At 50.9% G+C, this 17,569-nt stretch overlaps 1 protein-coding gene across 1 annotated transcript in view; it reads left to right on the top strand.

Moving 5' to 3' along the window:
• GRIK3 (glutamate receptor, ionotropic, kainate 3) overlaps window positions 1-17,569 on the top strand; it is a 212,981-nt gene that overhangs the window by 992 nt on the left and 194,420 nt on the right. The gene's annotated exons all lie outside the window — the stretch shown is intronic.

The following is a 17,569-nucleotide window of genomic DNA, read 5'->3' as shown; positions in this document are numbered from 1 at the left end:
CGCGGGAGCCTCCATCACGCAGGCCCTGCACCCGCCGCCAGACCGGAGACCTGGGCCGCCTGGGTTTGCTAGGCGCCACCACCAGTGTCTGGCACGGGGCGGGCAGAGCTTTGCTGAGCCAGAGCTACCTTCCTCCCCTGTGGCTCTTCTCCAGGTGCGGCCCCTGGGTTGCCAGAGGGCGCAGGGAACCTATGTGGGGTTTGGTTTCGTACTTGAGGATTTTCCCAGGAGGAGGTCAGATCGTGGGAACCTGTCTCCTCCATAGCTCTCTCCTGGATCCCAGACTCTCTGGCACTCTGCTGTCTGGATGGTGGTAGACGCACTGCCCTGGCTGGGGCTTTCATTCCATGCCCAGGATCCTGGCAGGTGCACACGGGGAGGCAGAGGAGCCCAGTGACTGTGCTCTGCGGACAGCCCTCACTTCAGGCTTAAACCCTTTGCAATCCAGGGTGTTCCTGGCAAGCCAAAAATATCTTCTGTCTCTGCCCCAGTGCCCAGTTTGGTCACCATTCTAGGGGCACGCAGCCCCGTAGTAATGGGCCAGCCCTTTCTTTATTCCCTTCTTCCCTCCCTCTGTTTTTTTGGGGGGGCCTGCATGGCAGGGTGCCCCCGGGAGAAAAGGGGGGAGGAAAGGTGCTATGTGCTCAGCTCACGCATTGCAGGATCCTCTTTCCTCTGCAGGGGTGGGACGGGCATGCTCCCAGCCCAGCCTTAGGGATGGAGGTCTTTGGGGGCCCAGGAAGACAGGAGCAGGGGAGGCCAGCCTCAGAAGAAAGAGCGGAAGGGGGCAGGACCATGTCCCTCACCTGCCCCTCACGCTGTGAAATTGACTTGCACCAGGGGACTCCTCACTGCCCTGAGGGGAAGCCTCAAGCCCGCCTGCCCTTTCTTGGGTTCAGTGTGTAATAATGCAATTAAGGATGGCAAAGCCCTCTTCTCTTCTAATCTTCTTCGTATTAAGCCCCAGGATTAATTAGCGTGTCGGCCCAGGCCATTTATATCCGAGAGTCTGGCCCCATTTGATTTTCAGCCCGAGGACTGGGGCGCTGTGCGCATGCCAAATGTGACCACCAGAGCCGCGCCAGCCTGGACGGAGGATGGGAAGGCTCCGGGGCCACTGGGCCTCTCTGGAGCTTCCTGGGGAGTTGAACTCCCATCCTTCTGAGCCCAGGCTCAAGCCTCAGCTGGCGTCAGGGAACTACAGTGGACACAGCACAGAAAGAGAAAGATTCTCTTGCTGAAACCCAAACATCCCGCCCTGGCTGGGCCCTGTGCCACCTCCCTTTTCTCCTCCCTCCCCACCGCTGTGATCTCCAGGCTCTGGCGGGAGCTGCAGGAATTGAGGTCCCAGAAATTGGGCTCAGAAGTATGCTGTGTGCTGTGGTTCTTGAGACGGGTGCCTGAGCCGCTTGGAGCCGAATCCTCCTTCAGCAGGCAGGCAGGCAGGCAGGCTTGGCGAGCACCAGCCAGGCAGAGGGTTCCCTGCAGGTGTGCAAAGGGCTCTGTGTGCTGGGGAGCAGTGTACCGCCCCCTCTCTTTGTGCCTCTTTTGGGGGCTGAAATTTCCTCTTAGACAAGGAGATGGATCGCTCAGCAGTGTGACAGAGTGTTCAAACAATCCGTCTTGAATAGATGAATTGCATTGCTCTGTCTTTTTGTAATTGTGTCTATCAGAGGGAGAGGTCAAGGCATTGATTGCTTGGATGGTTTGCAAGTAACAAAGGAGAGTGAGGGAGAGAGAGTAATTGGATTGTCGTCTGCGGGTGGAAAAATGATCATTGATTATTTTATATGAATATGTGGAAGATGTATTCTGCGTGTGATTACCAGGTACTGCTCACTGAAGGTTTTCAAGGCATACTGTTCAGTATTTTGTTACTATTATTATCATCGCTATTATTGTTCAGCTGGATGCTGGTCTTAGCTCATGGAAAGCTGTTGAATGCATGGGTCTTCTCAGCCAGAAGGGCTCAGTGACCTCATGTGGGGACCTGGATTTCCTGGTTACATGACTCAGAACCTGAAGTGGAGGGGCCTTAGCCTGGGAGCCAGGAGCCCTGGGTTTTTTGCTCTATCTTCTGCCGGTTTACTGGGCCACCTTGTTCAAATCGTACTCTCCCTCCTAACCTTGATTGAGCCTGTTTCCCGATCTGTAAACTGTTGGGTTGGCCGTGATGGTCCCGGCTATTCCGAGGCTTCCAGGTTCCCTTTAGTGCAGGCTGGCGGGGATGTCAGCACCATTGTAGATCTGTTGCTTAGATTCGTTGTGTTTCATGAGGCTCCCTCATGTTACATACATACTGTAGGATCGAGGGCCAGCCTGGAATTTGAAAAGGGAATCAGACAGCGGTGGCAGCAGCTGGGGAGCTCGAATGGATGGTGCTGATCTCTAGCCAGCCAGGGGTGAGGTTCAGAGCCAAATGACTGCAGAGACATAAAGCAGGTGTGTGTGTGTGTGTGTGTGTGTGTGTGTGTGTGTGGTGGGGGGGGGCAGGGGTGGAGAGAAAGGCTGGCTCAGCTTCCGACTCTCTGAGCATCTACAGGCGAAGTAGATTGGAGCTATGAGGCCCCCTGATCCTTTGCTGGGGGGCCCAGCAGGCACCTGCAGCCTGCCCCAGGGGAGTGAGGTCCCCTCCCCCAGAGTTCCCAAACCAGCCCCGTCTGCATCTCCTCCCATGATTTCACCCAAATGGTCCTGAACGTTTGTCTCCTGAGTTTGGGAGCCGCTGCCTCTAAAAAAATGAGGAATTTCTCGCAGTGACTGCTGATGTGCTGAAACATCACGGCCTTGTAGAAGCAGACAGGAGCTGAATGAAGATCAATAGGGGTTTCCCCCCTGGACGTAAATAGCTTCAGACCTGGGAGTGGCCGGAGGGGCCTTAGAAAGCATTAACTTGAGGTATTTCTGCCTCCACTTTCTAGCCCAGCTGCTCCTGTCAGCCCAGGCATCCCTCCTTCTCAAGCTGGAGTTTAATTTCTTCTCGATGCCTGCCTTGTGCTGCGCTAAATAGTCTCTTGACGTCAGGATGATCTGGGGTTTATGCAGGCACCGAGTCCTCACTAGCCCCTTCCAAGGTCACTGCATCCCCCTCCCTCGGGCACACCAGCTGATTTCAGAAATCCAGCCCTGCCGTGTTATTTGGAAGGACTTTTCGGGGGCCACTCCTTATCCCCTCCCCCTTCAGGAAAGCAAGGCTGCTGAGCTGCTTTTAGGATCCTTTGTGGGCCTCACTGAGTCACTGCGTTCCACGAGCACTCTCTGTCCTTGCCCCAGGAAACAGAGTCCACTCGTGGCGGGGGCGGGGAGGGGGGTGTGGAGGGTGGGAGAGGCACGGGTGCCCCTGTGGGCACTAGAACAACCTCTCCTCTTGGGGGAGGTGCAGGGTTGTATGTAGAAGAGGCTGCAGGGCTGCTTGGGGTGCTCTTTTAGGGGGAGATATGGTTGTGTTCAACCAGGGAGGGCAAGCTTCCCCCACCCTGTAACTAACGGCTGGCCTTGCCTCTGCCTCCCATGGTTTTAGCCTGAGCCCCGCTTTGCTTGCTCAGGACTCTCCAGAGGGAACAGAGAAAGCCGCTGCTCCACTTGGCTGGGCAGCAGCAGAGGGGAGCCCAGAGCTCCCAGGCCCTGCCTGGCAACAGAGAGGACTGCAGCTCCAGGCTCAGGGCTCTTCCTCTGGGGCCGGCACCCAGCAGGCCCCGCTTGTCTTCCCCAGGCTGGTGTGATGGGGTTGGAGCTTTGGCTGGGTGGGTGGACCCAGGGCCTGATTGATGCGATGGGGGCCTTGTGTGAGCTTGTGGGCTTGAATAGCTCTTCTCCCAGGTGCTGATCCCCAGCAGTTGCACCAGGGGGCAGTGTGTCTGTGCCCAGGTGGCTGGTTGGGCCACATCTCCTGCCTGGGAACCCACCTTGGTCTGCAGCACAAATGAGTAAAACAACAACAATACACTGGCCCCAAGTTATTTGAGCCCGTATTCACTGCTAGGCACTGTGCTAAGTGCTTTTCACACAATGACTAGTGATGTGGGTGAATAGTGCATGTTCAATAAGTGTAGCTGTTGCATTTCCCCCATCAGCTTAGTTAGTCTTCACCACCCTGCAGGCATTATTCCCATTTTGCAGATGAGAAAACTAAACGTGGTGATGTCACTTGTCCAAGCTCACACAGCCAGTAAGTGATAAGGCAGGATAAGAACTCCCCTCCTGTCAGCCTGACTCCAGAGCCTGTGCTTTTAGCTGCCTGTGTAGTTGGGAGATAGAAAACAACGCTTTTTACAGGCAGCTGAGTGCAATGCCCCACCCCCGTGGTTCTGGGTGCTGAGTGGGGCGGGGCTGGGCTGTTTCACTGGCTATAGGGAATAGCTGTGGGCTGTGTGACATTAACCCTTCCCGTGCCAGTCAGACTGTCCTTGCTGATGGGCCATGTAGCAGATATGCTTCCTTGAGAGGAAAGGTATGGGTGGTGTTTCCCACCCCTTCCGCCAACACACATTCCTATTGTGACTACACCCCACCTTGTTCAGCCTTCTGCACTCTGCCCAGCACTTTAATCCAAGCCTGAAACAAAGCTTGGACTCGCCCTTGAGTGTGGCCAGTCTCTTCCCCCTGCCCCCCAGGAATGCCTCTGCTCTGGGGACTCCACCTTACATGTCCCCTGGCAGCCATTAGGTTGTTCTCAAAGACATCGTCAGAGCCTTGAGGAAACCCCAGGGCCTCATGTCTGTGTTTTCCCCTCACCTCCATCTCCATCAGCTAGTGACCTGGCCAGAGAAGGTAGCTGGTGAATTAGTTTTTTATTCTCTACTCCTTCTGTGACCCCCTTTCCCCCTCGCCAATCCTGTCCCCTCTTCTCTTCAACATCTTTTCCAGGCTAATAGGTCTTATGGTCATTTTATTTGTAAGCAAAAAAGTCACATCCTAACCTTCTAAATAGAGCCTGCCTTGCTAGGAATCAAGTTTGGGGGACAATATGAGGGTAAGGTCCACTGAAACTGGGCCCTGGAATGTGCATTGCTGTCCTACAGACAGTATGGGTAGGGTGTGGGGACCTGGGTGCAAGAGCTTCCCAACCCACCCTTCCCCATCGGGAAGACCAAATCCTTCTTTCCCACCATGTTCCTTCTCCAGGGGGACACGGAGTGACTGGACAATGGTGGCTGCCAGGGACTGAACTGTTCTAGAAGTGGGGGAAGCTGCACTGCTCAGAGCCCCTACAGAGGTGACAGATCTGAGACAGGCACAATCAGAGAGATCGTGTTATTTTCTAGGGCCTCAGTTTCCTTATCTGTAAAATGGAGCTGATACTGCCTGCCTCATAGAGTCAAATAGGTGTGATGTCTTTTCAAAAAAGCGTAAATGCTGTCCAGAGATCAGCTTTTCTCCTTTTGTTGTTTGAGGAGTCTGACACGGGCAGGGCCAGGACTAGGGTGAGGTGTGTGAGACAGCTAAAGAACAGGATTTCAGGAGGCTCTCAGGTGGCAACCTTGCATTTGCATAACGACGTGAGAGTGAGTGCCTCCTTAAGTTTTGTGCCCCTCGGTGCCTCCCTGGCCTCCACCATCACCTGTGTTTGCTCATGGAGCCCATGTTTTCTTGTGCTCCAGAGACAACATCTTAACCGAGTTGTGATTGGGAGAGAGGAGACTGGATTGAGGGTGAGGGGCCTGGGTTTGAGGACAGCAAGCCATTCTGAGTTTGCTTTGCTCTCCCGTTAGCCACATGTTGTAGCAGCCGTGCCCAGAGCACCCTGCCCACCTTATCTTGCTGTCTTTCCTTTGGAATTGCCTCCAGGGTCCACACTACCTGCTCCAGCCTGTCACTCCCCTCTCCTCAAAGGTCACCTTCCCACGTCCCTCTCCTTGCTTCCTCTGACCTTTAGACCTTTTTACTAATGCTCATCGACCTTGGTTATAGTGTTGCTTGTGAGTGTCTAGTGCATGTGTGTTATGCCATGGAGCTGCCCAAGGGTACCTAAGGCCACCTCTCCCTCATCACTACCAAGAGGCAGAATGCCTTTTTTGGAATGAAATAATATATCTTATTGATTCTAAGAACATACACACACACACACACACACACACACACACACACACACACTCACACAGTTTCACATCTTTAAAATCAGCATGTCTCACAAGTCATGTCTGAGTTTACTTGAAAGATTTTTTTCTTTCTTGGCACTTCGCTTTGATGAAATGGGGTGGACCTGAGTTTGAATGTGAGTCTAATATAGCCTTGCTGTGTGACCTTGGGTAAGTCACTTTACCTCTGAGCCTCCATTTCTTCATCTGTAAGATAGAATTATTAATGTTAGTTGAATCTATAGTCAGATGTGTTTGACCTACAAAAATGTCATATGGTTGAATCGTATAGTACCTTCTTCATCGGATTAGTGTGAGGATTAAAGGAGATAAAATATATACAGCTCTTTGCACAGGGCCTAATGCTTAATAAATGTTAGGAGAAGAGGATTCCCCAAGGGTGAAGGCCATGTCTCCACCATCAGACTGTGAGCTCTGAGGCTGTCTGCTTCTCATGCACCCTGTGCCTTATGCCAACCCTCTTGCTCAATATTCCATGCAGCTTAATATGTGGTGTTTGCCCACTACCCACATACCCATGTGCCTGCAGTGGAATTAGCAGCCTGGGACAGTTACCCACCATGCTAGGGAGCAGGAGAGGTGTCCTTCCTGGATGTCAGCTCCCAGACTCCCCCGGGCCTGTTATTTCTCACGCACCTGCCGCCACAGGGTGCTGGTTTTTCCCTACATTTGCAGCATTTTCACTGAAATGCATTTTGCATGGATCTAGAGATTGGATGATTCTGGTTATGGGATACTCTTGAGGGATTGGTCCAGGGAGTCCTCATCAGTCCTTGGATGGGGAGTCCAATCTGGCTTGCTGGGCAGGCAGCAGGTGCAGCCCAGAGAGGGTCTGTGGCTGGAGGCTGGACCCCCGGGGATGAGACACTTCTGGCTCTGCTGAGAGACAGCAGGTAATGAGGCTGCGGCAAAAGCCAGGGAGGAGAGAGTCCCCATAGTGATCATTCAGATGGGAGAAAATGAGATGGGGGGGGGGGGGCGCGCGCGGAGGAGTGGTGGCTCGACTCCAAATCCTTTGGTTCCATGCTGAATGGTGGTGAAGAAAGGCAGAGGGGAAAAGAGGAGCAAGAAGGAGCTAGAATTCTTGTTTGTGTGCAGAGGGTTCCAATCCATAGGAGACAACTAAGTCTTGCACTATTAAAGGGGCTGGTGCAGACAGACTGCCGATGGAAGGGGGTTTATAGAGTTCTCAGAACAACTGCAGGGATGAGCTCTTTAAAGATGCGAACAAGGGAGACTTCTGCAAAGCCTTCCTGCATCTGCTTTGCAGAACTGAAATATGCTATTCCGAAAAGCCTGCCCAATTGGGCGGAAAAGCAGGAGCAGGCAGCCACGGACTTCCCAGGGCTCCGGGCATCACATTTCCCTGCTATGGTGAAGAATTACAGAATCCAGGCTGAAGAGAGACCCAGGGGTCATTCCAGGCCTCTGATTCCCAAACATTAGCATGCATAAGAGTCACTTGGAGCGTTCAGTAAAATACAGACTGCTGGGCCCCGCCCTCACAGCTTCTGATTCAGTGTGTTCAGGCCAAGGCTTGAGAATTTGCATTTTAACAGGTTCACAGATAATGCTGATGCTGTTCATCTGAGGACCACACTTTGAGAACCACTGTTCTAAGTCACAGTACCTTTAGTAGGTGCATGTCTCGTCTCTGATTGAACACCACCTGTAAAAGAAGGCTCACCACTTTTGACCTTGCTTTGTTCCTGATGGCAAATGTTTTGGCCCCTTCCCATCTTTGTTGCAAATTTCCCCCTCAAACTTGTCTTCCTGCAGTTCCAGGGAAGGCAGTGTAACTTGGACATTGAAAATGTAGGTTCTGAAGTCTGTCTGACTATATATATACTAGAGACCCGATGCACGAAATTCATGCATGGGTAGGGTCCCTAGGCCTGGCCGGCAATCAGGGCTATCTGTGGGGTGACCAGTGGGGCGATGGGGGAAGCAGGGGGTAGGGAGGGAAGCACTGGCATCCGCCTTGGCCAGCCTGGTGCCTCTGTGGGAGCGGTATATATATATATATGATGTTGACAGTATTACAGATGTCCCCCATTCTCCCCTCTTTGCCCCTCTCCACCCAGTCCCTGCCCCACCCCAGGCCTTCACCACACTATGGTCTGTGTCCATGGGCTCTGCGTATATGTATATAAGTTCTTTGGACTTTAAACTCTGATTCTCTCCCTCCAGGCTCTGTCACTTTGGGTAAGTCACTTCACTTCTTTAAACCTAGATGTTCTCATCTGCAAAAGGGGGATAATGATAGATTTGATCTCGCGGGATCACGTGAGAATGCACTTACTCGGAACAAAGGAAGCTCTCAATACGTTTCAGCAATCCGGCACTGTGGAGGAGCCCACAGGTCCTGCAATCGACAGCCTGCGTTTGAAAGCCGCCTCCATCCCTTCCCACCTGTGTGATCTTGGGCACATTATTTAATTTTGAAAAATAATAGTAATAATGGTAGAACCTGCCTCACCAGGTTTTTGTAAGGACTAAATTAGTTCGTGCATGTAAAGTTTAGACCATAGCCATGTAAGAGCTCACTGAATGTTACCCATTACATTTATGATCTTATAATTATGATCGCCCTGCCCACTGGTTCTGGTTCCAGTTTGCTCTCTGTCCCACAATGAAGCCCTACAGAAATGTAAAGGTATTTCTCTGGATTGCAGATGCCAATTCTTCCGGCGTGGTGTTGAGAGCTAATCATAGTACTGCTTGTGTATTGAAACCAGTAAGCTCATCACCTCCTCAGATCTAGTTATACAGCCCCAGATTATTCTAGCCTGTCAGCAGCCGTTTCACTCTGTTGATTTATACTGAGCTGGTGATCCCATGAGATCACGAGGTCTTTTCCACAGGCATCGCTGCTGATCTATAACTTCTCTCATCCTCTCTTTGGCAGTTGATCTTTTGAGCCTAAAGGCAGGACCTGTCATTTATCCCTAGTAAATCCTATTATTGAACCCTTGGGTGGTTATTCTTCTTTTTGTTTCTGGAGCACCAAAGCCTGTTCCCTTCCCTCCATCCCCAGGAGATAGGCATGAATTTCACCGTCTCCTTCCTCCCTGGCCGCCCAAAGAGGTTGGGTGGTTATTGGCCTGCAGTATGGTTGGGGTTGGGAACCACTGCTCTGGGCAGTGATGCTTCTGTGGCTCCCTTTCTGTTGTCTGGTATGCTTTGTGCCATCTGAGCCTGGGATGAACACCCCCTCTCACTTCAGCTATGTCTGCCATCAATATGTTAGTCAGGGCATGACCAATGTCAGAGTCTGTTGGCTTTATTCAGTGGTCTTGGATCCATGACTACCTTACACTTTAACCAGCTTTGAAATCCCATTGGCTTCCTCATGTTCTCAGGCCCTTTATCACCATCCCTGGTTGGCATCTCCAGACTCACACACTGTTCCACTTTGCCTCACACAACTTCTCAGCTCCATTGTACTGAACATCCAAGTCCCCAGGAGGCACTATGCCTTCCCTCATACTCTGTGCCAACTTCTAGTTATCTCTCAGGTCTCAGCAAACATGTCTTTCCCTCCAAGAAGCCTTTCTTGACTCCCACCTCCTTCTGTGAATCCCCACAGTGCCCTGAACTTCCTTGTCATAGCACTTACTGTACTGTAATTCTTGGTTACCTGTACAAGCATGGGCCAAAGCTGACTTGTTCAATGCATCTAACACTATGTGTGGCACATTGTAGGTGATTAATGACTATTTGTTGAATAAATGAATGCATTGATGAATACAGTCATTTGAATGTAAGACAATCTAACTACCCTGTCATTCAGCTCAACACATTTTCCACATTGTCAGCAGGATTTCATGGAAGACATTGTTAGCGTCTTGGATGAAGACTGTGTCCTAATAGTGTCCATGTGTTCTTCTGCTACATCAGCTCAGCTAAGACCTTTTCCATGTAGACTGTTGGGAGGAGCTGGAGAATACAGCGCAGTGGGCTCTTCTTTCTCAGGCTTGGTCTAGGCTTGGCCTTCATATCGTTGTCTGGTTCATCTCAGGATGCTCCTCTTGAGAGAGACACAAGTTGTCTACTTCAATAAAAGACAGAAGTCAGAGTCTGTTGGCTTTATTCAGTGGTCTTGGATCCATGACTACCTTACACTTTAACCAGCTTTGAAATCCCATTGGCTTCCTCATGTTCTCAGGCCCTTTATCACCTGCCCTGGTTGGCATCTCCAGACTCACACACTGTTCCACTTTGCCTCACACAACTTCTCAGCTCCATTGTACTGAACATCCAAGTCCCCAGGAGGCACTATGCCTTCCCTCATACTCTGTGCCAACTTCTAGTTATCTCTCAGGTCTCAGCAAACATGTCTTTCCCTCCAAGAAGCCTTTCTTGACTCCCACCTCCTTCTGTGAATCCCCACAGTGCCCTGAACTTCCTTGTCATAGCACTTACTGTACTGTAATTCTTGGTTACCTGTACAAGCATGGGCCAAAGCTGACTTGTTCAATGCATCTAACACTATGTGTGGCACATTGTAGGTGATTAATGACTATTTGTTGAATAAATGAATGCATTGATGAATACAGTCATTTGAATGTAAGACAATCTAACTACCCTGTCATTCAGCTCAACACATTTTCCACATTGTCAACAGGATTTCATGGAAGACATTGTTAGCGTCTTGGATGAAGACTGTCCTAATAGTGTCCATGTGTTCTTCCGCTACATCAGCTCAGCTAAGACCTTTTCCATGTAGACTGTTGGGAAGAGCTGGAGAATACAGCGCAGTGGGCTCTTCTTTCTCAGGCTTGGTCTAGGCTTGGCCTAGGCTTGGCCTTCATATCTGTTGTCTGGTTCATCTCAGGATGCTCCTCTTGAGAGAGACACAAGTTGTCTACTTCAATAAAAGACAGAAGAAGACACCATGCTCTACCTGCCTTTTCTGGCTTCAGCCCTCCCTCCTTCTCACCCTCCCCTCAGCATCTCTGCTGCTCACTCTGGGAGCTGAACCAAGGAAGGGAACGTCTGCTGTTCCTTCCTTAATAGGCTGGTCACTCAGGACAGCTGCCTGGCAGGGCTGTGGCTGTATCACTGAGCTGCCACCAGGCATGGGACAGGCCTCCTCTTTTCCTGTCGTCCCCATATCACTGGATCCCGATAGGATGTGTAGACAACAGGACTACATGACAGCTTTATGGAAAGCGAGGTTGTCACTTAACCTGGAGCTTCAGGCTATATAGACAGTCAGCCTGGCCACTTAACACTGGGAACATATCCACCATCCACCCTGGGTTCTGGGGAATGTGAGTGTGTGCACATGTATGTGTTTGTGTAACCTGGAGCTTCAGGCTATATAGACAGTCAGCCTGGGCCGCTTAACACTGGGAACATATCCACCATCCATCCTGTGTTCTGGGGAGTGTGAATGCGTGCACATGTATGTGTTTGTATACTTGTAAGAGGCAGCCAATTGGAGGTTTGTTTCTATAGCACAGGCTTCCAAAATTGGGGCTCAACAGCCATTCTTTACCCCAAGCCTGGGGAGTGAATACAGGGACTTTCCTTTGGATCAGTGGGGAAACTGAGGACTTAAGTGATGGCCCCAATTCCCGACTGACTGGGCTCATCTGTGCACTGCATCAGTATAGCTGAGAGTGAGGGCAGTACAGGTTTGCAGTGTAGCCTCCTGAACATGACAGGACCAGGACCACCCCTGAGGCCAGGCCCTCCCCTTTCTTGCTTCCCTTCCCAAGGAAACAGATGACACATTATGAGCAGGTATAGCTGAGAGTGAGGGCAGTACAGGTTTGCAGTGTTGCCTCCTGAACATGGCAGGACCAGGACCACCCCTGAGGCCAGGCCCTCCCTTTTCTTGCTTCCCTTCGCAAGGAAACAGATGACACATTATGAGCAGAAAGAGCCTGTTGCCTACATGGCCATTTTTCCTGCTCAGTTTAATAGAGGTGACAGCCGTCTATTTTACTTGTCTCGTAACATCGAATCAGTAAATAAAATATGGGTGAACTCGCAGGTTTAGCTGAATTATGGCTGGTCCATGGGGACTGAGGGCTGGGGAAGAGTTGAGCAGAAATAGAATTCCTAGCTTCTTGCAAGAGTGGCTGAGCCTGTGTCTTTCTCTGGATCCAGAAAGTCTTTCTGTGTTGGAGGAGGCCAGGCAAGGTCATCCTGTTGGACAGTCTCTGAGCCCATGGAGAACATAAGTGGAGGCACCCCAAATATTGGCCACAGGAGTGCACTCCCTGTCCCCACGCTTTTCTTTCACAGATTGGGATACAGAGAAATGAAGGGGGAATTGACTGGAGTCACACACCTGGTGAGCCATGAGGAAAATAATATGAAAACATGGGTCTCTAACCCCCAGTCTATTAGGAAAATTCCATCCACTTCCTGTTACACCCCCTACACACACACACACACACACACACACACACACACACACTATAAGATAAGGAGACTAGATTTTTCCACTGTGGCAAAACAGAGTTATAAAACCTTTTTTCCATGTTGAGGGAGAAGTACAAATCAGATTCACATGTGTTTATAAAAGCTCGTAGATGATGATACACCCTGTGTGTTTTGGCGAGAAGCAGGGAAATTAAGGTTCACCCCTAACCTCTGAGTTCAGCACCACGGAGAGCAGCCAGGCCCTCGGGTAGTGAGTGGGCGCCGCCTACACACTGACTTCTCCAGTAAGGGTGATGTGGTTATTGTGAGGTCTTGCGAAACAGGCATTCTTTTTCCAAATGCTATTCCTCTAGGACTCTGCTGTTCATAAGCCGGGCTGAGGTGTTTAGCAGACACAGTGGGCTAGTAAGAGCTGTTATTGTGGCCGTTCAAATTGAGTATCTCACAGAAAAAGAAAATGAAGTGAATGGATAGAATTTTCTCCCTCCCTCCCCCCACCCCTCATAAATTGTTCTTAAACCTGTTGTGCCTTGTACGGCTTGTCTGCTAGGGAGCAGTAGCAGATGACAAAACGAGTGACTATTCCGTTGTCAAATATCACACCTGACCAAGAGTCTCTGCTCAGCTTGTCAGCATCATCTCTCGCATTGCATTTGGTAAGTAGGCATCTGTTATCTGTCTTTATCCTGCTAAATGTGATTTCTTGAAAGTATTTTTGTGTGGTACTATTTCTCAAGTTTGCAGAGCCCTGCATACCTGTAATAGAACTGTGTTTTCTGCTAGTAGTAAATAAAATTACTTTTTGTTCAGGTAATGGGAATTAAATGTGTCACAGCTTTGTGGCACTCCCCAAAGAACCCAGCGGTACCAGGTGCTCCACCACCTGCATGTGTCTGAGAAGCCTTGTGACTGGGCTGGGTGTTGACAAAGGTCTCTCCCACATACGAAAGTGACCTCAGCATGCCTCAAGAGCAAAGGGGAGCTTTTGTCCACCACTGGGGACTGAGAGTTGGCCAGAACTGCTGGACTAGAAGCCAAAGGGCACAGGAGGCTAAGAGTCTTGGAAGGATAAGAGTCGGGGGAATTGGCTTTTGCCTCTGAACGAGGAGTAAGGTTTAGGTGAATGGGCTGCAGGGATTTAGGAGGCAAGATGGCACCTTGAAGTCATACAGCAGCTGGAACGATCTGAAATGGGCAGGGAGGAAGGGGGCCTACTAAGTAGGGTACTCCAGGGGCCCAGACTCGAGACAGCTCAGTAAGAGGGGACTGGGGTTGTTGCTGCTCCTGCTTGGATTCACAGAATCAGAGAAATCTGCTTTGGAAATGTGGCTATTTTTATGCTGTTTGTAATTGTTTGTTTCCTGTCTTCTTCACGTGGACTCTGGGCTGACTCATTGCTTCACTGAACATTTTTGAGTGTCCACTCTGTGTACTGCAGAGCATGCAGAGCAGGGGATTGCCACAGCCCGGGGACACGGAGCAGTGTTCCTGGACCTGCTGGCATCTGAATGGCCTCATGTAGGTCCAAGAAGCTCACCTGCCGGGATAGCTGTGGCTGCTTGAACGTTTAGGTCCATACAGTTCAGACCAGAGCCCTGCACGGGATCTCCCTCATTCTCCTGTGTGCTGGGGAGGAGTACTGAGACTCAGAGAGGAGAGGCCAGTGAAAACCCACCAGCACAACCGCCGCTCTTCCCTGTCACCCTTCCCTCCCGCCCTCCTTCTTGTCCTTGCCCCTTCGCAGCCATTCTATCGCTGCTGTTGTTCTGAGGACTCTTTCTCTCCTGACCTGTCACACGCCATCCTCAAGCCCCACTCAGGGTTCTTTTGGGCCAGTTCTCTGTCTCCTGGCAGAACTGGACCTTAACATGTCCAGATGGGGTGGGTACCGGTGTAAGGAGGAAGGGGAACGGTAGGGGCAGGGGTTAGTATCCTATTTGGAGTTTCTGAAGGATGCGGATCAGTCTCCTGCGTGAGAAAGTTTTTCTTTCTGGCTGATCCAGAGTCTTCCTGCTACAATGTAAATCTGCCTCGTCCGGGACCTGACACGGCTATTTGTGGAGTTCGGGAGGGAGCAGCTAGATTGGAAGCCAGTAGCTTCAGGGACTTTTCTTCTGGGGCTGTAGCAAAGAAGCTCTCAGACAATTAAACTGAAATGGCTACAATTTTGCTCACAAGGTCTCGGACAGATTTATAATATTTTCTCTTTTAAAAAATTGGGACTTTTTTTCATGGAGACAGTAATTTATGGAATAATCAATTTCTTTATCTACCTAATACATGGGAGTGATTTGTCAGTGTGGGCATTAATCTCTCCCAGAGGCCGGGGAGGGCAGACAGCCTTGGAGCCTGACTCACCCTCCAGAAGGTGGCTTTTCCTGTGAGCTACTTTGGTTCCAGACCTGGATCTAAGGCCTGTAGTGAGAAAGGCCTGGGGCTTCTGCAACCCCACTCAGAGCAAAAATGCTAATGCTTCCTCCTTACCAGTCTCAGCCCCACCCAGAGAGAAGTAAAGTACAGCACATGCTGCCCCCATTGAACAGGCATGGAGATGAAGTGCCACAGAGGATGCTCAAAGACCAGAGCTGGGAGACGTGAGGGCAACCGTGGTCATCTCTAAATCTCTGAGGGCTGCAGTGTGGAAGAGGGAGCAAACCTGGTCTCAGAGGCCCCAGTAAAGAGAATTGGGGCCAGTGGGTGATAGTCCAAGAAGGCAGACTTTGATTCAATACAAGCTATCTCATAGTCAGTGCTATTTGAAGATAAAATAAGATACCGTGGGGAGTAGTGAACTTCCTGTTATAGGAGATATTCAAGAACAGATTTGCTTTCACTCTGGTGTTCTAGGCATCCCCAGCTGTGCAGCGAGAGGTGCTATAAAAATCCAGGCTTCCTCAGTGCCCTGAAAGGCCAGGGCTATGCCTCCTCCACGTGATACAAATTCCATGAAGTCTGAGCTTCATGGTTGCAAGGAATACTCTTACCAGGCTCTTCCCTGCATGTCTCCTTCAGCATTCCATCCCTCGGCAGTGCCCATGGGTCAAGTCAGGAAGGAAACTGGGTGCTGTAGCCAACAGAGAAAGCCCTGCCGTCAGCGTTTTGAGCCGTATAATGCCAAGTATGCCGGGATGCCTGCTTTCATTTAATTTTCACATCTCTCCGATGTATGATTACCTTTTCCGTAGGTGTAGAAACTGATGTCTGAAAATGGTGGATAGTCCAAAGTCATACAGCTGGTCAGGGTGGCGCTGTGTCCACTCATTCCCACAGGCAGTTGTTTCCTCAGCGAGACCTTATTGAGCACCTACTATATGCCAGCCCCGTGCCAAGTGCTGTGATTACAAGGGTGAGCAAGATGGGCATGATCCTTGCCCTCATGGAGCTTGCTGTCTGGCAGAAAGACAGATATCAAAGCCATTGCAAGTTCAAAGGGAGTTACAGAAGGAAAGTGCAGGCTGCCAGGGGACATCAGGAAAGACTTCCCTGAGGAGGTGACATTTGGACTGAGACCTGAGGGACAGTTAGGTGAAAGCAATGGGCGGGAGGGAGGGATGTTTTCTAGGTAGAGGGACTAGCACACACAAATGCCCGAGGGGCAGACAGTTGTGTTAAGCTGAACCACATAAACTACCAATTTTGTAGGTCAAACATCAACAATTTCATGTTTCAAACTAGTGTTTAAAAACCTTAAGGAAGTCCAGTGTGAATGGAGTGAACAAAAGGGATAAGGCCTGAGTGGTGGGCCTCACAGAAGGCTGGACTATATCTCAAGGCACTAGGGAGCCATTGAGGACTATGTGAAGGGGAGCAACGTAATCAGATGTATATATATGGAAAGTTGTCCTGATGTCTGTGTGATGTGACAGCAGTGGCTACAAGTGGAAGCTGAGGGGCCATCAAGAGGCTGTTTAAGCCTAGCCTGTGTGGCTCACTGGTTGAGCATCGACCTATGAACCAGGAGGTCACGGTTTGATTCCCCTTCTGAGTACATGCCCGGGTTGTGGGCTCGATCCCCGGTGCGGGGTGTGCAGGAAGTAGCCAATCAATGATTCTCTCTCCCTCTCCCTTCCTCTCTGAAATCAATAAAAACATATATTTTTAAAAAGAACCTGTTTAAGTAGTTCAGGTGAGAAAGGACAGGGAGATGTGGAGACAGAATGGAGGATTGGTTAGACACCATGTGTCCTGACTCCTGGTCGAAAGCCCTTCGCAGAAGCCTGGCGGTCCCTTTGCCCCAGGCCTGAGCACTGGAGGCCAGACCATGACACGCATGCGTGGTCCAGTCCTAGAACTATGTATGTGTTTTGTGAGACCTCCATCAGTGAATGCCACATCAGACTGTCCGCAAGCTCAGCTGGGCCTCCAGCACCATTTCATGCCTCTCCGTTTTGACCAGAAAACCCCTAGGAGTATTCTGTCTCCTGGCACCCAAGGTGGTGAGCACTCCTCGGGTGGGGACTGCTCTCCTCAATGCCTCCTCCAGCAGGCAGGCCGGTCCTGGGCATCTGGTTGCCCAGCCAGGCCTTCTGCAAGTCCTACACCCCACTGACGACGTAGCAGCGAGGCCCAAGGAAGGGGCTCTATTCTCGGTTTTTTCCTTAGGAGTCTCCAAGGACCAGGAGCTTCCCTGTGGCTGAAGCTCCTTCGCCCACTGAGGTGGAGCCGCCTTGGTGGGAGGAGGGAAACCTCGGCCTGCAGGACGGGTGCAGGGGCCCCTGTCCCCAGGACTGCTGCGGCAGGGTGGGAGTGGCAGCCCACACGGATCTGTCAGGCTATGCTTCCCTTTACTTTCAATTTCCAGCACCCGTTCTCATACAGAACCATGATCAACTCCAGGCAGGCAGAGCTGTTTGTGACTCCCATGCTTCTGCATTCTGTGCTTCCCACTGGCATGCCTTCTCCTCCTTGGCCTCCAGCTGAATTTCTTCTGTCTCATACATCATGTCCTGCGGCAAGTCTCACCTCCTCCAGGAAGCCTCCTCTGATGCACAGGGCAGTTGGTCACGACCTTCCCAAGGCCCCCTGGAGCCTTTCCCCCACTTCCTTTTCAGAGCACTTCTCACTGGTGCAGA

The sequence above is a fragment of the Myotis brandtii genome, unplaced genomic scaffold, assembly GCF_000412655.1.
Source record: "Myotis brandtii unplaced genomic scaffold, ASM41265v1 scaffold274, whole genome shotgun sequence".
NCBI lineage: Eukaryota > Metazoa > Chordata > Mammalia > Chiroptera > Vespertilionidae > Myotis > Myotis brandtii.
Note: the sequence above shows the minus strand (reverse complement) of the source record. Positions and strands in the feature narration are given on the sequence as shown.